The sequence below is a fragment of the Dama dama genome, chromosome 18, assembly GCF_033118175.1.
Source record: "Dama dama isolate Ldn47 chromosome 18, ASM3311817v1, whole genome shotgun sequence".
In the NCBI taxonomy this organism is placed as follows: domain Eukaryota; kingdom Metazoa; phylum Chordata; class Mammalia; order Artiodactyla; family Cervidae; genus Dama; species Dama dama.
In genome coordinates this window covers 39,964,451-39,989,282 of record NC_083698.1, presented here as the reverse complement: position 1 = coordinate 39,989,282, position 24,832 = coordinate 39,964,451, and the positions used below count along the sequence as shown (strand labels likewise).

At 35.1% G+C, this 24,832-nt stretch overlaps 1 protein-coding gene and 1 non-coding gene across 4 annotated transcripts in view; both read right to left on the bottom strand.

Moving 5' to 3' along the window:
• The window catches only part of MAGI2 (membrane associated guanylate kinase, WW and PDZ domain containing 2), a 1,418,975-nt gene that overhangs the window by 1,031,798 nt on the left and 362,345 nt on the right, over nt 1–24,832 (bottom strand). The gene's annotated exons all lie outside the window — the stretch shown is intronic.
• Nucleotides 11,170–11,276, bottom strand: LOC133073137 (U6 spliceosomal RNA). The gene has a single exon (XR_009696847.1). It is a non-coding gene; the product is annotated as a U6 spliceosomal RNA (small nuclear RNA).

Here is a 24,832-nt window from a genome sequence, read left to right as displayed (position 1 = left end):
TAAAAAAGTTTCAGGTATTTTTCTAAAACACTACATGCAACTACAGACTTAGAGTTTGTTTTTATATTTCCAGGTTTTGTTTTCTTAGGATTTCATGCCAACTATATACTATCCTATTTTCTTATGTTCATAAAACTCTTTATCTCTGGATATCTAACCTTGGTCCTGGTATCCTAGGGTTGCAGTCACTAAATGAGAGGAACAGGATAATTTTCCTTCTGGTTTACAAGCTACACTTAAATCAGCTACTGAAAGACTAACAAGGGAGAGGAATGATGGCTGAGGCTGATTTACAGCCAAGAAAAACAGGTAAAACTTAGGAGAGAAAAAGGACTGCCAGTATGTTAATCTCAAACAACAAGTCTTAAAGGATAAAACATGTCCAAAGTATTTTGATGAAATGGCAGTCCTTTGCATATTGGTTTATTAAGAATTTTATGTACAGGTGGGTGTGCTGCAGTGAATTAATTTATAGGCCAGTAACAACTCCAAATTTCTGAAAGGTCCTCAATTTTAATTTAGAAAATCCAAGACTGTCATAATTCAAAAAGTATTTCTTAAAAAGTGTCCCTTCAAGGACAAAATAATTTTTGAGTATCTTGTACTGCAATAATTTCTGTCCATTAGAATTGACTCATATATTCAACTCAATACTTGCACAGAGTATCAGAGATATAAAAAGTTCCTCAGAGGCACTTCTTCTAGTGTCTCTTCTTTAATTGGGTAGATGAGAAAAGTGAATGCCATTGCTGAACATTTTCAGCATAATTATATACGACCTTGGCAATGGCAGCAAAGTTAATAACTAGATATTTCAAAGAAGTCATGGTATATGTAATTATTAAGAAGAATAACATGTCATGCTATTTATGAGTATTTATTAAAATACTTCACAGACAAAATTATGCACCCACTAAAATATAGTGTGCAATTCCTTTCAAACCCATGTTTCCCTCAGGACTAAATTTCACGGACAAACTGTTTTCCAGATTTAAATTTTACTTTCTGCTCATATCCCTGACCATTGTTTTTTCAGTGTTTTTCTTCCTAAGAAATGCAACTACAAACCATACATTAAAGAGATAATACCATTACAGAAATCCAAAGAGTTTTCCTTGGGTAATACCAGTTGTGTTTTCATTTTTGTTGCTGTTGTTGTTTGAAAAATGCTTCCTAGCATTGTTATTAAAACTATTTGTCAGACTTATAGAACTTATTTTAAATTTCTATTGCTTAGCATTGTGCTTAGTTAAAAGACAGACGATCATCTGAATTTTATGTAGAAATACGGACAGAATATTAAAGCTTAAAGGTCCCTAGAGATGACATGGTCCCCCCTCACCTTTTACATATGAGGAAACAGAGATTACCAAATATTACAAGTTAGGTATTTAGTGGGAAACTTAGAAGTTTTTAAAACACTGATTAAGGTGTCCAAAATACTCTGAAATATATCTCAAGACAATTTGTATTGTGGAAACCTAAATTTAGTAACCGCATTATGTTGTTTTAAAGGTAAAGAAAGGTAGAATAATGTACAGATTTAAGAAGCTGCCTTGACAATGGGTATATCTTTTTTTTTTTTTTTTTTTTCAGATATGTAAACCTATGACATTCTCAAAAGAGAAAAGTAATTTTAAACATCTGGTAATCTGATGTTACTGGTAATCTGATGCTACTCCTTCGACTGTCTGAGTCCAGAAGTGGGCCCATACATGTGTCTTACTAACTTCTCTTAGCCCTCCCTTCCAATATTACGTCTTCTAACTTTAACTTACTACTTCTCAGTCTTAGTGTACTTCAGTGTATATTCAAGTGTAGCATAAATTTGTCTCACTGTTGCAGCATCTCAACTCTGTAGTCCTGAGAACTGATTCATACCCTTCTACCTGGTCTCATGTATGTATGCAAATCCAAGAAAAACTTGGGAAAAACTTCAACAATAATACACAGGAATTTACAGAGTATGTTAATGTATGATAGGGAGATACTGCCACAGGGATGATAGGAAAAGAAGATGGAAGATAGGAAAAGAAGATGGAAGATAGGATCTTCACTTGCCCTGGTGTTGTTTGCTAATTCATGAATGGGCATGTGACTTAAGAAACTAGATAAACTGTCCCTACTCAGAGAGAAACTCAATTAAAATTGTTATCACACATACTTCAATCAAATATAAAACAGAGTGAAAATGTATTTCTCAAAGGTTAGCTTATCTTGCAAATAATGCATACGTTCAGGAGAAATAGAAATGATAAAAGCAGAAGTAGCAGGAAGGAAAATGGGAAAGGAACTGAGAGAACAACAGAGCAGAGGACCAGGGAAGATGGAGCGGGTACAATTTCAGTTCAGAGATTTATGCTATAGATCGTATAGGCATGACCATTATTTCAAGTTTTTGTATGCCAGATAGGAAGAAACCTGACTATCTTACTAATGATACATTCAGTAGTCACTTTAAACATGAATCATTTATTCCAGGATAACAAATACACTTAATGAAAACTGTAAAGATATGGAGAACATAATTTTAGAAAAATAAATGTAGAGAAGTTTAGGTTCTGGGAAAGCAGAAAAGCATTATTTGGTGGACTAAAGCGGTCTTCAAATCAAACAGATGCAAGTTCAAATCCCAGCCCCCACATTATGCCCCTAGGTAAACTGTTTTACCTCTTTAATCCTCCATGTCCTTATGAATATATAGGGAATAATTATAGCATTTGGCTCTTAGGGTTGTTGAGATGATTGAATCAAATAACTCTCATAAAGTATAACATGGTGCCTGCAATATAGTAATCATCCAATAAATATGGGCAATAAAGAGAGAAAGGGCAGGTGAACGAAAGAAATATTGGGTCAGTTTTCATAGTTAATAATCTCTGTTGTTTTATTTTGTGGCACAACTATTTTTAACTGAAATATAATCGACATACAGTATTGTGTAAGTTTAAGGTGTACAAGATACTGATTTGATACACTTACAAGTTACAATATGACTACCACCAAAGCATCAGATAACATCTCCATCAATTTACACAGTTATCATTTTTTTCTATAGTGAGAACATTTATGATGTAGTCTCCTAGGAACTTGAAAGTATATAATGTTGTTAACTATAAACATAATGCTGTACATTAGATCTCCAAAACTTATTCATCTTCTGATTGCAAGTTTGTACCCTTGACCAACATCTCCTTACTTCCCTCACCCTCCAGCCCCTTGAAACCAGCATTTTATTCTGTTTCTAGGAGCCTAACTTTTTTAGATTTAACATATAAGTGATACCATACAGTATTTGTCTTTCTCTTCCATTTTTATTTTTAATTATTTTTATATGGTTTTTCCACTGAACTATAATCTCATGAGGAATGGATCTTGTATGTCGATAATTGTATACCCAGGGTCTGGCATCATCTCTGACATGTTATAGGTATTCAGTAAATATTCTTGAGTGAATGAATGGACCCAAATGAGAAAACATAGGTTAAATCTAAAATTCTCGTATTTACAGTTGTGTGTACAAATACTTTCTCAGTCTCAGTATCTTAATTTATAAAATGGAGACAATAGTAACACTCGATATAATTGCTGTGAAGAGTCAGAGAAAAAGATTCTTTGATGGATACAATAGTTATTTAACAGAGTCTTTGAGAAATAGTGCTTAATAAATGTTAACTGAATCAAATCTAGTAGTTTTTGTTTAAACTCAGGCTGATCATAAAATTATGTAATAAATTTATTGTCTAAGCACTCTGTTTATTAGACTATTTATATTGGTGTCTGTGATGTTTAACATTCAGAATGACTTATATTTAAGTTTATGACATACTCTTATCTTTTAACAGAATTTCATGAGTAAACTGTAAAGGGAGACATAGTTTTCATAATTGTATGCCCTTAAAGAAAAAGAAGCAAATTGATATTAGTATAAAGAACCCAATTGATCAGTTCTGCCAAAGCAGCATGGTGCTCACTCTGTACTCTCTGATTAAATTAAAAATTAATATGTCTACCTGTGCTCATTGGTGAATTTATTGGAAACCATCAATATTTCATGTATGGCATAGGTCAATATTATGCTGTGCATCTAATGCAATAATGTATCAGGCATTGCTGGAATTCAACTAGTGACTGGAGAAGCTTCATCTTCAACAGAAGATGGCATTAGCAGAGAACATGATGAAACAAGAAGAAATCAATAGCCTTTCTCTATGCCGCTACAAAATTAACAATGGCTCTCTATGAAATCTGTTAAGCCAAAATATCTAAGAGAGGAAAGCACAGAAAATCTTCAAGACAATGTTGAAGTTAAGGTTTTTAAGGTACAGCTATTTAAAAGACACATTTTAAAGTAATGTTTAATGTCACTGGAAAATGCCAGTGATACAGAGTTAAATGTGAAATGAAAATGGAAAACTATAAACAATATGGGCCGAATTTTACACAATTATCTTTTGTAACCTTTTTTAGAGACAGATTCTAAGTAATTATGCAAATATAATAATTGCAGTCATCTCTAAATATTTAAGTTATGGACACCTTTTATTTTCTTCTTAATACTTGCAGGTTAGGTTAATTATATTCTCACTCTTAGGAAAATAAGAATACATGAGGTATTGATAAGAGTAGCAGGTTTGAAGTTGAAAGAAAAAATATAATGGAGAATCCTGTGGAGATTCTAATGGTCATGTATAGGCCTAAATTATGAGAAAGAAGAAATTAAGAGGAAACACAAGTCAGCCCCATGGGGTTGCAAACAGTCGAGCATGACTGAGCAACTCAACAACAATATATGAGTGCAAAAAAAATCCCATTACATAAGCTCACCTAAGAATGTTCCTTCCTTAAAACAAGAGCTTAAATAAAATGACAATTATAGGCTTCCCTGGTAGCTCAGCTGGTAAAGAATCCACCTGCAATGCAGGAGACACTGGTTTGATTCCTGGGTTGGGAAGATTCCCTGGAGAAGGGATAGGCTACTCACTCCAGTATTCTTGGACTTCCCTGTGGCTTAGTCGGTAAAGAATCCAGCTGCAAGGTGGGAGACCTGGGTTAGATCCCTGGGTTGGAAAGATCCCTGGAGGAGGACATGGCAACCCACTCCAGTATTCTTGCTTGGAGAACCCCCAAGGACAGAGGAGCCTGGTGGACTACAGTCCACGGGGTTGCAGAGTTGGACAAAACTGAGCGACTATGCACACATAGTTAAAAGAAGGAAAAGAATGTGGTCAATGGATTCTAAAAGCAATGAGGACTCCAGAGTTTTTATCAGAGATGGATTTTAAGGGATGCCATGTGATTGAGCCTAGGAATGATTATCTTGAAATCACAGTCCTATGCAAGTATAATATTAACTAATTGTGTATTTCAGGAGGCTTTAAGAGGTATTCACATTACAAATGCTGTTCCTTAGCTTATACTTTTGTTGACTAAAAAATTAGTCCCAACCTGAAAGTAGAGTTTATTTGATGGGAATGTTTAGGACTCCGAGCCCATGAGACTCAGTAGCTCTGAGCTGCTCCAAGGAGGTGGAGGGGAGATGGGGCTATATAAAATTTTATAACAAAGGGAACTGGCAGTCTGAACATCAAAGACTTTTGTGCAGTAAGAAAAATCAGGTATCAAGTTTAAAAATGTAGTGTTCTTGGTTTGGGAGGATGCAAGCCTCTGGGCTCACTGAATTCATTCCATTCACACGCATCTCAGTTATCTGGGGCCAAATCCTATTTTCCTTGTTCACTTTAAGGATGTAGCAAGTGGCTGTTTCTTGCATTCACTGCCCCAATCCCAGCTCCTCGAAATTCACCGTGGGGGTGGGGGCATCTGCTGGATCACAGTTTTGGGAATCCTCATTCACATTTGGATGCCAGAAATCACTGATGACTGCGACATTTCTTGATTATTGTTATGGCAGGAGATATTTTCATTTAGCACTTTCATTTGAGGAGGATGAGGTGTTATTCAAGGATTAAACTTCATTTTAAAATCCACAAAGTAAGAGGTCCTATGCCACTGTTTAAGTCTTTAAGAAGATGTTCCTGGTCATGTTATAGAATGGAGAGCAAGCTCAAAAATAAATGTTGCTGTCAGTGCTAACTTTGAGATGTGCTTTGAGGACTGTATAAAGAACTGTTAGGAAAAAGTATTTTCTTCGTAGGTCTTTCATTATAAGACTGTCCCTTCCTACATACAAGCTCAAAAGATACTGAGAAGAAGAATTGATTATTTGTTACACAAGTTAAAGAGACAGGTTTTGGAGAGTATCTGGGGGCACATTGTAGTTACACATCTTCTAATATTTAGGATAGCACAGGCCAACAAGTATCAAGCATTCATAGACCCAAATAAGGACCTGCTCCAGCTAGCACTGATGTTTGAAGTAATGTTGCAAAAGGGGGAAAAAATATTTGATGAAGGTGTGGAATTATCAAAGAAATAAAATTTATGCACTCGGATTAAGACTAGGTTCTACTTTATGTGCCAATCATTGTTGATTAATAATGGTTATCTATAGCATACCAACGGAGAGGGCAATGGCACCCCACTCCAGTACTCTTGCCTGGAAAATCCCATGGACGGAGGAGCCTGGTAGGCTGCAGTCCATGAGGTCGCTAAGAGTCGGACACGACTGAGCGACTTCACTTTCACTTTTCTCTTTCATGCATTGGAAAAGGAAATGGCAACCCACTCCAGTGTTCTTGCCTGGAGAATCCCAGGGACGGGGGAGCCTGGTGGGCTGCCGTCTATGGGGTCGCACAGAGTCGGACACGACTGAAGTGACTTAGCAGCAGCAGCAGCATAGCTTCCCTAAGAGAAGAAATTCACAGCCAAGTTGGGGATAGCAAAATGTTCTGTGATCAGTTATAAAGGTTTAACCTCCTTTAGCTTCCATCTTTTCATTATAGGAATCATAAAACCTGATTCATAGTATTTCTGTGAGAATTAAATAAAATATAATGTAAAAAATTTATATATAATGTAAAGTTCACAAAACATTTCCAGGCACAAACCAGGTGCCCGATAAAATGTTAAGTCCCTTCTTTCCAGCTTCTTCTTTCAGAATATTTGATTACAACTGCAGTACAATTGGCTCATGATTAATTATAAATATACAGACCATACTTTAGGCCCGTGATTTACTATAACTGTACCATTCCTATTATTGGCTCATGGTTATTCACAACTGTATAGCCTATACTATTGGTCCACAATTTAATATATTTTTGCAATCCACACTATAGTTTCATTGTTGACCACAAGTGTACCATCCTATGCTCTAGGTCAACACATCACTGTTTTTTGCTATTGAAACATAAAAAGAGAAAATACAAATATCACAGTTAAACTGTACACAGATGACTTAGAAAAAAATGTGGTTCTTGTGGTGAATACCTGAAAAACTATGTATAAGATAGTTTGCTTCCATTGAGTAGAAATTCAGACATTAACTTGTCTTTTGAAAAACGCAAAAGACAAAAACTCTGTTCTTTCTGCTCAATTTTTATAAAACTTAAAACTGCTTCAAAAATTTTCAATTATTTAAAAAAAATTAATGTATAAGTCTGTGATTTTAAAAAATGCAGATGCACCCTAACACCACTGTTCAGTCAGGAAACTCCTGGTTTCTCTCTCTTGTCATTCCTGCTTCCTTGTTGTTATTACTCCCTATTTAATTTCTCACAAGTGTTGGATGAACAATGTGTGCATTGAGAAGATGGCTATTCTGACTTTTTTGTGAGACTAATACCTGTCTTAAAAAGAAGTATATAGTTCAACTCTATTCACAGACTCAGAAAAGAAAGAAAAAACTTGCTGAAGGTCAATTAGGATTCAGCTATTTTCTTTGTTTGTTTTGTAAAGCCTAATGCTTAAGTATGCTTTCCTTACACTGCCAGATAAATTTCAAGTGAAAGGCTCAAGTTGGATCAATATACAAATCCTGAATCTGAAATTTAAAAGTAATTTGCAAAAATAGCAATAGGGTACACTGAGAAAACTCATTTTGTCCTGGCTTCACTTTACCCATTTTTAGGTAGGGCTGGCTTGATAAAGCTGTATGGCTCACCTACTTAATACAATTTGCTCTTCCAAAAAAATGTGTTTCCAACAAATGTGCAACTGAGTTTATGAATCCTTTGGATTCCAGTTACTCTGTATTATTGGCAGCCAAATCAAAATTGTACTGCAGCTAAAAAAGAATGCTTTTTTTTTAAAGAAAATATTTTGTCTTGTCACTTATATGGTTCTTTCAGCTAGTTTAACAAAATATGTTATCATTTTCCATGTTGTGAGAAGACTTTACAAAGTATAAACTGCTTTGCTATCCACCATGAACCTTCACATCGAGCCAGAGATTTCTGCCCTCTAGACAAAAATCTCCCACTTCTAGTGGTCAGCTAGTTAAGTCCCTTCATCAAGGGTGAGTATCAGAAAGCTTGAAGAGTCAGTTAGGGAGGAGAAGCCATCGTTTTAAATTATTTATTTACTGTTAATTGCTAAATGAGCCAATAAAGCTAGTCTGTCTTTTTTAGGATTTGTCACTGAAATCAGACAGTTTAAATTCCTTTAGAATATTACCATCCCTATTTATCTCTGCTAAACACCTCTCCACACTAATCCATATCCTTTTGTTTCTTAAATCAAAAAAAGCCAACACAAGCCAAACCTCTGCCAATAAGAGAATCATGTCTATAAATAAGATTTATTTAAAAAATAGTCAAAATAGTAAGGACTAAAGTTCTTATTAAGACACTAGTTTTGTGTCACATATCTCCTGGCTAAAAGAATTGTCCACATTTTCAATCTAGTTTAACTTTTAGATACTGTTCTGGCCAAAAAATCGTATCAGATCTCCTAATTATGTATCCAAGCAAAGGTATTAAGAACACCTTCTGCATGCAGCTTTAACAATGCCAGTCTTGAAAACTTTTGATGAGAAATTGTTTTTGAGTCAAAAGCAAAGTATGAGTGTCATAGGTGATACAAATACTGATACAGAATGTTCTCTTTGTACTCAAAGAATACTTGTAGTCATTCTATCTCACCACAGGAAAAAAATTCTGCTGCAGATTTAGTGGTAGAACTCTCTGTTCATATATTTCCCATTCTAATATTACAAAGTAGAACATGACATTAAATACTGAATTATAAGACTTTTAGCACAAGAAAAAGATCCTGTAGCTATTCACAGCTCTCATTTTAGAGAGAAGAAATCTAAGACTCAAAGTTCAATCACTTGTGTGAGATCAGAGTTACTTTTAACCATGTGTGCGAACCAGATCCCAAAATGCTGAACACACATCTTCCTAGCAGAGAAAAGAGATGAAGTGTTTTGTTTAAATACCCAGTATCAACTTCAAGTCCAAATCTGCTTCCCTATACAGCTATTTTCTGACCATATGGATTAAAGTAGCCATACCCTTGAGAGATTTTACTAGAACATGCACGACACTTAATTGTACCTATTTGTTTATAATACACTAGACTGCAAGTTCCTATGGGGGGCCACGAGAGTATCTTACTCACCTTTGTTCCTTTAACACTTAACATGATTTCTGGCTCAAGGAAGGCAGTCAAACAATACATATTGAATAAATGAATAAATGTATACATGGATTTTTCCTTGATGATTTGGAATAAATATCAAGACCTTACAGTTTAATGAACTTTAATACTAATTTTATTATAACATGGGTTAGCTGAAAATGTCCCTATATATATAATAAGAGAAATACCAAGTTTATTTACACAAATTTGGGAAAACATGACTCTTTCAAATTATCAAGTCACTGAATCATCTGCTGCTTAACTGGAGATCTTTTACAGTGTATCAGATTTAGCATTTTCCTTGGCAGATTGAAGGCTGTTATTGCCACTTTCTTTCTAAACCACATTACCCTTCAAGTTATTTTCAGTTACTTGGTTCTAATATATATTCTTTGATATCTATTTTTTTTTAAAGTAACTTTTCCTTTTTAAATTCTGGTATTAAAGACTATTATACAGTTGATGTAAGAGAAAGTTAAATCATAGAAACTGATGGTATCAACAATAAGAGAATTAGCTAGAAGATACTATTTATTGAAAAAATCCAAACACAAAAATAAAACTGTCATTTCTTTAAAATTATTTTATTACTTGGAAACAGAAGAGAGAATAAGAGGAACAATGTTTTTGAATACAATTAGCAGAGTGTGATTATGTATAGGAAGCCAGAGTGAGATAAGACAAGAGAAATAGTTGGCATAGCAAGTAAAGTCTTAGCATGACAGGGTAACTACCTTTAATCCTTGACAATACACAAAAGCAGGAACACTTTTGTAAATCTATATAATTAAGTGAAATTCTCAGTAACTTCCCTATAAATCTCTAGAGAAGAGGCTGGTTAAAGGTTAGATTCTATAGTTGTCACTGCTCTAGTTGAATGGTCTTAATTTGACCTCTAAATGACAGTCACACCTAGGAAAAAGAATCACTAATTCATTTGCCACATATTTCTTCTCCATTACAAAGTCAAAGAGACTTCAAAAATAAGGGTTAAGAGACATGTTATACAAAAGAGAGCTTGCTTATGTCATCTAAAATCTTAGAAGTACCATGTTTTTGTCCTGAAGTATTAAACCCTTGAGGCCAGGTCTAAGCAGGAGATGCAAAAGTATCAGGAAAATAAGCTATTAGAATCTAATGTGTTCTATTCCATAAATTAAGACGAAACACAAAAATTTATGTAGCTCCTGAGACTGGCCAGGGCCAAAGGTAATTACTGCCAGAAATTTACATATTGAAAAGCGATTTGGTTTTACATTTAGTCTTTCCTTGTTCTCCACTAGCTCCTATGGTCAGAGATGACTATATGTCCTGGTTTACCCAAGACAGTCCCAGCTAATGTTTATTTAACCGGGACTTGAGAATTAATTTTTATTCCCAAGTTTTTCTAGTTTTGATGATAAACTATACATTCATTCATTTAAAGACCAAATTTCTTAATTTTATTCCCTAAATACTTAAACCCATCTACTTCTTTGCCTCCAAACTCTTCACACTTTCAACTTTCATGAGGATTAACGCAGAAATCACATATCTAGTCTTCTTATTTTACACTTGCTCCCCTCAAATTCACTTTAAATTACACATATTGCAAGGAGTCTTTTTTTTTTTTTTTTTCTTTTAAAAAATATGGAACGCTTCACGAATTTGCGTGTCATCCTTGCGCAGGGGCCATGCTAATCTTCTCTGTATCGTTCCAATCTCAGTATATGTGCTGCCGAAGCGAGCACCAAGGAGTCTTTTTAAAACAAAATTATGACACTGCACTCCTTAAAAGTTTTCCATGTTCCCATTTATGTTTAGACATATAAAGACCTGAATGATCCTGCCTCTCAAGCCCCAGCTGGCACCATTCCATTCTCTCCTTTCTTTTCTGATTCTTCAACCAAATTAGATTTCCTGTAGGTCTCAGAGCGTTCTCTCTGGAATAAACTTCCTCCTCTGAACTTTCTTATTCTGGTCTTATTCCTACTCATCTTTTCAATTTCAGTTTAAATATCGCTTCCTCAGATAAATCACACATTCCCATAGACTAAGCAAGGTCTGCCTATACAATAATAACAATAATACACAATCCTTCATAACACCCAGCTAGATAATTCTATATATGTAATCTGTTCCATATATAGTTTATATTGCAACCCCACTAGGTTAAAAACTCAAAGAAAAGAGGTGTCATATTTTATCTTGCTTGTTATTAGATTTCCAACACCTGAATATACAATGAATGTTCAACAGTTTTATGTTAAAATAACAACCAAAGGGGAGTTCCAATTTTAGATAGTTAAATATAATCATAAAGTATCTATTTACTCCTTGACTTTAAATACCATATCTGAATATGTACACCAATATTTCACAATACATATTACCTTTTGCTTAATTCTACTTCATCAATGAACAAAAGATAAACTGGATTTAACCTAACAGACATCAGATTAAGGTGAAAAGTACATGTATTTGGCACATCTAATTATTTTATATTTATCTCAATTATATTGTAATCAACAATATGATTATGGATCAACATTTCTATTCACAAGGTATTTCTAATGCTTTCATTTTTTTCCTTTCTATTAATTCTGGTAAAATGGGGAGAATATAATAAAATGTTCAAATAATCACACAAGTATTGATGTGTAACACTGTTTACACAGGTTAAATGTTTGGCTAAAAGGAAACTTCATGCAACAATAGCTCAAAATATTTGCAGTATGAAGAGCTGCATCAAGTATGTAAAAATTAACACACAGGTATCACAGTACGCATTATTGGAAAGTCAAATATGAAATTTAAAAACCACTTATAGTATGATTCAGTTGATATTTAGGATATATACCTGTTAGGGTAAATTCAGCTACAATAAAAGGAAATTCAACTTATGTGTCTTGATGAATAAAGATATTTCATTCTCTCATATAACAAGAACTTTGAAGGTTGTTAGTTTCAAGGTTTGCCATAGTGGTTCAAGCATGTTATCAGGAACTCAAGTTCATTCTATCTTTCTGTTATTTATTCTCACCTTTTTCTGTAGATCTTTTAAACTCACGGTTATAAGATAGCTGCTTCAACTCCAAATACCAAATCCTCCTACCAACCACAGTCATAAGGAATGAAGTAGCAGGGAAAATAGAACCTTCTCTTCTGGAGTCCCTCTTTTTCAGTAGAAGTGTCCCTTTCAGAAGGTATCAAGATCTACATTATGTTTCATTGACCAGAACTGGATCATCACTACCAGATATATCACTAACAAAAGGGAATGGAATTATCAAAATTGGCTTAAAGCAATCATGATTTATCTCCTGGGATGAGGAAAGTCTGAGAACTTCCCTAAGAAATCTTCCCTGAGAACAAAGGATCTCAGCCCTCTGTATGAACAAATAAGAGACAGCTTGCAGGTATGCTAAAATATATGCCATAGAACTCTGAAGAGTTGGAATTATATCAGATTTCTCTGGATTAAAAAATCAAAATGATAACAGCATAAATTACATATTTAAAATGTTGCTTCCATACATTCTAACATAAAAGAGTTCTAGGGGAAAACAACTATTTCTAATACAGAAGGGACTAAATTAAAATTAAAACCATATAAATTGTTAGAAACTTTCTATTTTTGAAAATATAAATATCTGGGAAGTTTTAAAGACTCAAAATATCTGACACAAAAATAAACCATTTTTTTTTCAGAGCCATTTTCATCAATGCTCACACCAAATACGTTTTTACTAATTGGTAAAAGTTTTATTTAGCTGTAAGGCTTTCATAACCATGTTACAGTTAAGCAAGACAATAGACAAGCAAAAATATAGAGATTAAATTCATACTCAAACTCTCACTTACATTTTACCTGCAATTATATTCTTAACTTTATATTACATCAAACCCAATGACAAAAAAGTCATCTCAAATCACATCAACCTTGCAGTTGCATCCCAGAGAAATATTGGCTCTGAACCAAGTACCCAGGTACTAACTAGTTTAGCTTTAATTCAGAGCAGATGGATGAGGGTTCTCAAGGTCAAATCTAGAGGATCTTCTTGGAGAATGCCTCATGGTCTCTGCAACATAGCAGATGGTGAAAATATTTTAGGGCTATTTTCAAATGATGTTAGCAAAACTACATTTCTATCAGTTGTCTTTTATAGCTTCCATAAACATGACTTTCCTTCCAAATGAAGAGTTAAAATGATATAGCTTAGCAGGGCTTTTCTGAGATGTCATTATCAACAATGACACACGGAGTATTTACGTTCCAAGTTCAGAGATGAATTGCAAGAGAGGAATCAGTGGATCTCCTGAGATAAATAGACAGATATTGATAAATGATGCTATAATGCATATCCTATTTTCCTGTAAAAGAGGGAAAAAATTCTATCCCCTGTTATAGTAGACTTTTAAACTGATGCTTCTTTTTGGAAGATAGGCACAACATAATATTTATTTTTGACCCAGACATTACTTTGCCAACAAAGGTTCATCTAGTCAAGGCTATGGTTTTTCCAGTAGTCATGTATGCATGTGAGAGCTGGACTATAAAGAAAGCTGAGTGCAGAAGAATTGATGCTTTTGAACTGTGGTGTTGGAGAAGACTCTTGAGAGTCCCTTGGACTGCAAGGAGATCCAACCAGTCCATCCTAAAGGAGATCAGTCCTGGGTGTTCATTGGAATGACTGATGTTGAAGCTGAAACTCCAATACTTTGGCCATGTGATGCAGAGAGCTGACTCATTTGAAAAGACCCTGATGCTGGGAAAGATTGAGGGCAGAAGGAGAAGGGGATGACAGAGGATGAGATGGTTGGATGGCATCGCCAACACAATGGATATGGGTTTGGGTGGACTCTGGGAGTTGGTGATGGACAGGGAGGCCTGGTGTGCTGTGATTCATGGGGTCACAAAGAGTCGGACATGACTGAGCAACTGAACTGAACTGAAACAAGTAACAATTCTAGGTATATCATAAATGTCAAGTTGTATATTGGGGGACTGTAATTTTTATTTTCAAGATAAATTATTGTGGTGGACATATGCCATGTGGGACAATGTCAGTTATCTACTCATTCCACCCTGATTTTCTCTGGAGAAACTATTATTCCTATTGTCTAAAACCTTATTTAAACAGTAATTCCTATTTTCTATCACTCAGTCCCAAAAGAGGAAAGTAGAATAGTCTCAGATTCTTTACATTTCTCTAACTACCAGAGCTGGAGAAATGGCATCAATTAGGCTAACAATACCCTTTCCTGGGAATTTGAATTTTGAGTGATGCAAGGATAAGAGTGATACAAGTATAGAGTGTATTTGTTGCAGTAGCAAAGGTAGGAGAGGTGATGCTATCTAATTAAGACTATTCCTGATACTCTGGTTCCTATTTCCCAGACCCCTCCAAGTTTTTGTTTCAGACCAATTATAAACCAGATCTCCTTATTCTAACAAATTCTCTGGCACTTAACTAGAATCTAATTCTATTATTTATAGTAAATTAAAAAAAATACAAAGAAGCAAAATTAGACAATATAAAATATCTACATTATTTTGTAACCTTCTTTTCCATCAATGTATCTTTACATTTTTTATGGTCAATAAAAATAATATTTACATGGATAAACTTCAGGCTTTCCAGGTGACACTAGTAGTAAATAACCTGCCTGCCAATGCAGGAGACATGAGATGTGGATTCGATCCCTGGGTCGGGAGAATCTCCTGGGGAGAACATGACAATCCACTTCAGTATTCTTGCATGGAGAATCCCATGGACAGAGGAACTTGGAGGGCTACGATCCATAGGGTCGCAAAGAGTCAGACACAACTGAAGTGACTTAGCATGGACGCACACAGATAAACTTTAATGGTTACCTAGCGGGTGGGCCATAGTCCATAGGGTCACAAGGAGTCGGACGGCACTGAGTGACTAAGCCCAGCACACAGCACAGCATATCTTTGCGTGGATATACTACAGCCCACTAGAATCCACTTAATACTGGATATTTGAATGGTTCCCTTTTTTAACCATTATAAATAGCACTCTGATTAGCATCCTATGCATATGTCATTGAATACAGTTTTGATATTTTTACCTTGTAATAAATTTCTAAAAGTGGAACTGTTGAGGCAATTTTTAAGCTTTGAATTATGCAGACATTTGCACCTAGGAAGGCTGTACCTACATACCATGCTATTAGCTGTGTAGGACAGTGCCCATTTTGAGGATATCTTATCCTTTACTTTAACTCTAAATGGATGAGTAAGAGACTATGTTGTTGCTGTTCAGTCACCAAGTCATGTCCGACTCTTTGCGAGCCCATGGACTGCAGCACACCATGCCTCCTTGTCCCTCAGCATCTCCTGGAGTTTGCCCAAGTTCACGTCCATTGAATTGGTAATGAGATGGTTGGATGGCATCACCGATTTATCACCATAAGAGACTATGAAGTCATTCAACTTTACTTGCCCAAAAGCACAATAGAAAGTAATCATCTTTGGTTTGAGAGGTCCCATGTAATAAAGAAGAGTTTCAATAGAATGCAATGCATGCCTCATACTAGTTAAGAGGTCTCCACAGAGTTCTTAGTACAATTGAATACAAACCAATTCCATATGTATTTCTTGGTGGACGGATACTGCCAAAAGCTCTCATAGTGAGTGAGGAAGAGCAAGAAAAGAGAATCAAAGAAAACCCAGCCATCTACCATTATAGCTACACATTCAGAGCTAACTGGCTAATACACTCAAAGAAAGGAAATCAAAAGATTTCATTCTACCAGAAGTATATTTACACAGAAGACATGCCTAAAACCCATTATCCATACCCGGAAAGAGCCTGAAAAACACAAAGTCTGGCCACGCTCCACAGTGTTTTCTCTAGATGGTTCTGTAAAAACCACATGGCATCTTCCTGAGTCCACTGGCTTTTATTTTACCTGATGTAACAGTGGATGTTGCTGAAAAATAAATGAAGCATCTAGGTAAATATGTGTTCAAAGGATAGTATCTTGGTTAGAGGATAATGAGACCCATTATTATAACTTCAGCTGCTGTATACTAAAAAAAATACACCCATAAACACAACTTTGGAATTTTTGCATTTATTGTGAAATAAACAGGTATATTAGCATATGTCTGTGTGTGTGCATATGAATGTATGTGTGTGTATAATCTGAACAAATCCAATGGTCTTGAGTGGCCCAATTTCAATGAGGTGTTAATTCAGAGAATCACAGTTTATGCAGGGTAAAAAAGTAATTAAAATACTTCAACTATTTGCTCAGTTTCTCAGAAGATAAATGCTTTTAATGCAGAGCAAGTATTCTGAGAATTATTTTCTTCCTGATTCAGATTTTATTAACACAGCAGCTATTTCCTGAATCATTTCTCCAAATCTCAACTCCCAGTTGTCTGAATTCAGCCTGTCTTTTTTTCTCTGTCCTCACTCTTCATCCATCAGCTACTCATAATGTAGAGTCTTATTTCTTAAGTATTTCCTCTGCTTAAAATAATTTCTGATTATATACAACAAAGATGTATCCAAGTGCTAACATGGTAAGAAGCTAGAGCACAGGCAAGTCCAAGAATATTGTGATAATTCAAGAAGTAATTGGTCAGATACGCAGATGACACCACCCTTACGGCAGAAAGCGAAGAAAAACTAAAGAGCCTCTTGATGAAAATGAAACAGGATAATGGAGAATTTGGCTTAAAACTCAACATTCAAAAAACAAAGATCATGGCATCCGGTCCCATCACTTCAAGGCAAATAGATGGGGAAACAATGGAAACAGTGAGAGAATTTATTTATTTGGGCTCCAAAATCACTGCAGATGGTGACTGCAGCCATGAAATTCAAAGATACTTGCTCCTTGGAAGAAAAGGTATGACCAACCTAGACAGTATATTAAAAAGCAGAGACATTATTTTGCCAGCAAAGAACTGTCTAGTCAAAGCTATGGATTTTCTCAGTAGTCATGTATGGATGTGAGAGTTAGACTCTTAAGAAAGCTAAGCACCAAAGAATTGATGCTTTTGGCCTGTGTTTTTGGAGAAGACTCTTGACAGTCCCTTGGACTGCAAGGAGATCAAACCAGTCAATCCTAAAGGAAATCAGTCCTGAAAATTCACTGGAAGGACTGGTGCTAGAAGCTGAAACTCCAGTACTTTGGCCACCTGATGTGAAGAACTGACTCAGTGGAAAAGACGCTGATGATGGGAAAGATTGAAGGCAGGAGAACAAGGGGACAACAGAGGATGCAATGATTGGATGGCATCACCAACTCAGTGGACATGGGTTTGAGCAAAGTCCGGGAGTTGGCAATGGACAGGGAAGCCTGGCATGCTATAGTCCATGGGGCTGCAAGAGTCAGACTCGACTGAGTGACTGAACTGAACTGAATTCTAATTAAACATTAATAACACTTTCTCTGACATATTCAAATATAATTCATGACAGAACAACCTCACAAAGTGGTAGATAAGGTGTTCTATGTCAATTTTAAAGGTTTCTCGTCCAATTACTCCATATCTATTTTGCAATGCAAAAGGATTTTATAAACAAAGGCTTCAAAAAACAGAGGGTTTTACTTTTCTAAAGAAGACAAAAGCAAATAGTGCTTTAACACTTCACTAGTGGATGCATTGCTGTCTTATACGATTATGGCCATTCTTAATTTTTTAATCAAAGGGGAAACATCCTGGAAAGAAACAAGTGGCTCATATATGCATGTATCTAGAAAATCTGATTATCAAAAGAACCGTCATACGTGCAAATGATCCCAAAGAGTCATAGAGATTATTCTAGTGATGTAGTGAAATATGGTGATATTTTGAAGTGCTTTTTGACTGTAAATTTGCACTACTTTATTTCTAAAGCCATTGTCTGTATTGTAGAGAACACACAAATGAATTTTTTGTTAAAAAAAGACCAATCTCCTAGGCAAAACAAATTTCACAATACATTATTAGTACCTAAAGCTTTCATCTTTTCTTTTAAAAAAGTGAGGTACTTGTATTATTATGTGTTGGAAGGAAAAGAGGGTAACACTGTCAGCACTAGTGATTTGTCAAGAGTTCATCTTTTTGCAATTTAATGGCAAATGTAGATTGAGGTCTCAGGCATGCTTTTTTTTTTCTCTCATAATTGCTTAACCTATTTGACCATTCTGAATTTGCACAGTGACCTCTCCTTAATGTTCATTTTCATTATATGAAACATCTGTTTAGATGCATATGCTGAATTAATGACTTTATACAATCTAAATTTATATTGATATCATAAAATAAAATAGGCTCAATATTAATGAAATTAATATTTTGACAATCCAAAATATGCAATCAATGACTAAAGCTAAACACAGTTAAGGTATGCTGGGCAGCTCACAGTGTCTTTGAACAAGGGTCAATAAATTATGTACATTTTTGTATAGCCAATTTTTGGCCTCGGTAGCTGCCTAACCATCAGGTGAAATAAATAATTTCTTAGTTTTATTCCAGTCGATAATATTTGTTAGAAACACTGAAATTACTGGCTGTGGAGAATAATGTTTGGAATAGTTTTTGAAAGCTTTCTTTTTAATTCAATCCAACACATTATCAAGTATGTATTAGATGTCTTCTATGTGCAGTATGTCTCAGCACTTATGAAAGACAAAGTAGAGTGTATCTACTTTCAAGCATCCTGTATGCTAATGTAAGGGGAGGATAAAGAGTTGACAATTACATTGCAAAACATAACTCCTACTTAGACAGGTACAAAGCACCATGGGGTCTTCTCTTATAACTATTCTTTCTTCATACTAAATATTAACCCATCAAAAGTTTTTTTTGAAGTTGCCTCTCAAATATGTTGACTTCTCTCCATTTCTTATCATTCCACTCCAAGCTGTGTAAGTTTGCTGGCATTCACTGAGCTTCCTGTATGCCCATATTAATGTTTTCCATCCAGTTTGGGGATTTTCCAGTCATTATTTACTCAAGTATTCTTTCTGTATCTTTCTCTCTTCTCTCCTTTAAGGACTTCTCTTGGATATATGTTGATATACTTGATGGTTTTTCACTGCCCTACAAGTTTTTACATTGTTCTTTATTATTCTTTTTTCTTTCTGTTGCTCCTACTGTACAATCTCAATGAAACTGTCTTTAACTGAGTCTCAATGAAACTGTCTTTAACTGAGTCTCAATGAAACTGTCTTTAACTGATTGACTCCTCATTGAGCTACTCTAGTAAGTTGATCATTTTAGCTATTGTACTTTTCAACTCCAAAATTTCTACTTGGTTCATTTCTATAATTCATATTTTTTACCTGTTTTCCCTTTTTGGTGAGATACTGTTCTCATATTTTCCTTTAGAAACAGTTTCATTTAGTTATTTGAACATATGTCTAGGGGCTGGATTAAAGCCCAAATCCAATACCTGTGCTTCCTTCAGAACACTTTCTATTGATTGCTTCCCCCAACCCCATATATGGGCCGAAATTTCTTGTTTCTTTGCATGATTCAAAATATACCTAGACATTTTAAATAATATAGTGTGGGAAAATCTAAAAAAGATTCCTCTCTCCCCAGGGATGACTTTTGTCACTGTTTGTTATGGTTGTTAGTTTATTTGGTGACTTTTCTGGGTTTCTTCTTTAAAAAACTTAAAGTCTTTATACTTTGTTGTTTCTAGCCACTAAAGTCTCTGATCAGTTAGCTTAGTGGTCAGCTAATAATTTGAAAAAAATTGTTCCTTAAATTCTTTGAGCCAAAATTCTACCAGCTTTTGCTGATGGCTCTTTTGTATATTCAGCGGCACATCTTCAATGCTCTGGCAGGCAGTTTAAAAATGTGTCTTAGCCTTAACTTCTTGTTCACACAGGACCTTAAATTCAGGCAGCGATGAGAGATTAGGGACTTTTCATATCTTCCCAGGACATGTGAGTAGTCCTTCATATGCATGTGGCTTCCTAAATTATCAGAAATATGTCAGAGTTTTTCAAAGCCTCCTATAGGCATCTCACTCCACCGTTTTTCTTTTTAAGTTTTTGACCAGCTTTTCATGAGCACCATATGGTTAACACCATCCCTGGTACCTGTGATCTTTAACACTGTTTTCAATAATTTTCTTGGGCATGAGACAAAGGGAGCTCTCAGTTCAGTTCAGTTCAGTTGCTCAGTCGTGTCTGACTCTTTGCAACCTCGTGAATAGCAGCACACCAGGCCTCCCTGTCCAACACCAACTCCCAGAGTTTACTCAAACTCATGTCCATCAAGTCGGTGATGCCATCCAGCCATCTCATCCTCTGTCGTCCCCTTCTCCTGCCCCCAATCCCTCCCAGCATCATGGTCTTTTCCAATGAGTCAACTCTTCGCTTGAGGTGGCCAAAGTATTGGAGTTTTGGCTTCAGCATCAGTCCTTCCAAGTTAGGTCAAATAAGGACAAACTCTGACAATGTAACTCTTCAACGAGGAGCTACACTGGTCAAATAATAACAATTCCATAAGGATGAGACTTTGGAGACACTCCTAACCCATTCTGCCCACTATGATACTGGTTTTCTCAGCTATCACAGTTATGAGATTATTGATTTTCAAGCCTACCATACAGAGTTGGGGAGAGAGATGAGGGATTAAGGAAAGTTAAAATGCCACAAAGATCTTTGTTCTTAATGAAATTTAGCCAGTTTTCCTGGATAAATAATTCTTAGACTGCTGTAAGCCTTTAGTTAATTTTTAGAGTTCTGAAAAAAACATTTTGACTTATTTTGCTAGTGTTCTTAATGCTTCGTGGATTTCCAGAAGTCTTCACTCTGTGATGATGAAAACATGATATTGCTTTTGTTTGCTAAATTTATTTCCAATTTTGTGAGGGAAACTAAAAGATCTTCCCAATTGTAAACATTTAGAATTAAAATGTCCCTTTCAAAATGTGAACAATTTAAAACATTTTTAGGAAACAGGTCAAAATATGCATTTGTAAATACAGAAAATATTCCACTAGTGAGTCTAGTAGCTGCTGCTAGCCATAAGGAAGGAGGGTCTGACTAAAAAGTATGAACATTTTAGTACTGATTCTCTTAGTTGAATCCCCTATATTTATTTAGGCATTTGTCAAGTATTTGGAGTCTAGTTACTGGAAATAGAAAGGTTTAATTTATTTCTTCTTTGTTTATAAAGAAGATTAATGCAAAGCAATCAAATATATCCTACCCATCCCCTCCATAAGTTTAAAAAAGAAAAAAGAAAAAAAAAAACCAAAAACCTCACTAAATTCCATGGAATCAGTGATTTCAGGGTCATTTCTCCAGAGAGCAGATCATTAGAAATTTCTTCTAAAAATACCAACAATTATTCAGGAGTAGTAAATGATTGTATGCAAAACAAAGATACTTAGTTTAGAGTCAAGTTCTGGGACATCTTTAGAGGACGAATGGAATAAGATTGCTTTCCTTTGTCAGAATAGACAGATATGAGATGATTAGTGCAGCTTTATCTATGAAAAAATAAGATCTTTAAAAAATTTCTTTAAGTTGTTCTTATGATCACCATTCACCATTAACACAGATTCAATACTTTACATTCAAGGTTATGCAATGTTTAAACAAGTCTTCTATAGCACAGTTATAATAAAGATAAGGAGTATTTAACAAATGTTTTATCAAGGCTTTTATAATGAATCAATATTGAGTTTAAAGAATATTCATGTGTTAAAAGCAGAGACATTACTTTGGCAACAAAGGTCCATCTAGTCAAAGCTATGGTTTTTCCAGTAGTAGATGTGAGAGTTGGACCATAAAGAAGGCTGACGCAGAATTGATGCTTTTGAACTGTGGTGTTGGAGAAGACTCTTGAGAGTCCTTTGGACAGCAAAGACATCATACCAGTCTATCCTAAAGGAAATCAATCCTGAATATTCATTGGAAGGACTGATGCTGAAGCTGAAACTCCAATACTTTGGCCACCTGATGTGAAGAAGACTCATTGGAAAAGACACTGATGCTGGGAAAGATTGAAGGCAGGAGGAGAAGGTGAAATGGTTGGATGGCATCACCAGCTGGGAAAGACTGAAGGCAGGAGGAGAAGATGAGATGGTTGGATGGCATCACCGGCTCTATGGACTTGAGTTTGAGCAAGGTCCAGGAGTTGGTGATGGACAGGGAAGCCTGGTGTGCTGCAGTTCATGGGGTTGCAAAGAGTCGGACATCACTGTGTGACTGAACTGATGATTTGTAAGTGGCAATAGTGAGTGGTGACACTTCTCTTAGACCATTGAGGGTCTCCTGCATTGCAACCAGATTCTTTACCAACTGAGCTATGAGGGAAGAATTACTATCTAGGAACAGATGAATCTTAAGGACTACCTTTTAGTTGATTTGCCATGTAATGATTCCTTGATTGATGACACACTCCATAGAATATTAGGTGACATTTTCTTGAAGATTTGGTAGACATGAGGAAAAGTAAACCTGAATTCATAGCTCATGAGATATGTACACACAAGTAAATGAATTAAATTAAATATATGAGGCCTGAATTCAAAATCAACTGTGGTTAGATAGTCATCAGATAGATTACTTTTGGTGGTGGTGTTGTTTAGTCACTAAGTTGTGTTTGATTTTTTTTTGTGACCCCAGAGACTGTAGCCTGCCAGGTTCCTTTGATAGATAGCACACTTTACTTGGGTTTCTAAGCCTTCTGTCACAAATATGAAAACTTTCTTCTCTTTATTTCATAAAGAACCCAAACATACATAGTAAGTCACATCCATGGTATCTGTAGACCACACTGGAATTTTATCAAAGGTGAATTGTGATACTATATTAAATATTGTGTGGATTTCATCCTTCACACAAGCTACAACTTCCTTGATTTATCACACACTGTTCTCACAGTAGTGTACAGCTCAGCACATAGTTTGTCCTTTTCACTAGAGTTCCACTTAGGCATTAAGATTTAAGATCCCTTTTTCCCCCTCTTTAAAAAGTCTTAAATATTTCTTTTGCATTATATTTTAACACTTTGAAATTTAACAGATTTTACCTCCTGTTAACTCCTTTTCCTAGACTCTCTTATTCAGCAATTATTCACAGTAGATTATACTTGCTAACTTTTAACCTTGCTTCTCACAGTGCTCGAGATGTTTTAGCTTTGATTATCCTCTCTCTCAAGTTCCTCATTACAGAAGATAACTGCTCTTGAAGCTTGTTACTCTCCCACTGCACCAGAAAAAGAAGTCTTCCCTTAGCAACAACAACAAAAACTAAGCCGACTATGAAATGTCACACCAAGCAACATAATTCTTTCACAGAAATATTTATAATGTAATCACAATTCATCCAAAACAGAATGTTTCTATTAGCAAGATTTTAACCATTGTTGCCTATTATTTCTGATGCCAAAACTGAACAAAATGGTGTACTTATACTGCTTAAAAGATTATAGAAAGAGAGTGGGATATTATTTTAAATACTATTCTATATCTACTTCTTTATAAAAATGTACTTTATTATAGTTGTGTAAACAAATTTTTCTTTCAAGGGCTAATTAATAAATACTTTAAGTTTTGTGAACTATATGGTCTCTTTTGCAATACTGAACTCATTGAAGCTGTAATGGACAACACATAAATGGATGGATAAGGCTGTGTTCCAATAAAACTTTATATATGAACACAAACATTTGAATATCATATAATTTTCACAACACAAATTCTTCTTCATTTGAATTTTTAAACCATTTAAGGTGCAAAAACTATATAATTAGCTATAAAACAGAGACTCCTTGATCCATGAGCCATAGTTTTCTGACACTGTTTTAAACTATGGTATTGAGTTGTATTTCTTTAGTAGCTTTTGATGCACACTATACAGAACACTAATCAGAAGAAAAATGAACACATTTGTTCTTCACTATAAAGTGCAAAATTCAACTAAATTTTTCAGTCTCATTTAAAAAAATTAAGGTATATAGCATTTCTGAGTAAGAAAAACAAAAGGTCAAATTTTAAGCTATTATGAAATTCATCTAGGCAGTAAATTTTTGTTAGTTGAGCTAGCTGACTGGTGCTTGGATACAAGTGGGCTTTGTTTGATTTGCTAAATGCTGTGTCTTGTGAGGTTCCTGAACATATTCATTTGCAGAGCATGACATAGATCTACTACAGCTTGTCATTAGTTTCAAGGAAAAGGTTCTTGAGCAATACTATGATTTTGACATTGAAAATCTTTTCCCTAAACAAGTTTTAAAGTTTAAGCAAACATTGAAAACATTGATCTGTTTTTCTTTAACTTCCCTCCAAATAAATCAATAGCAACAACA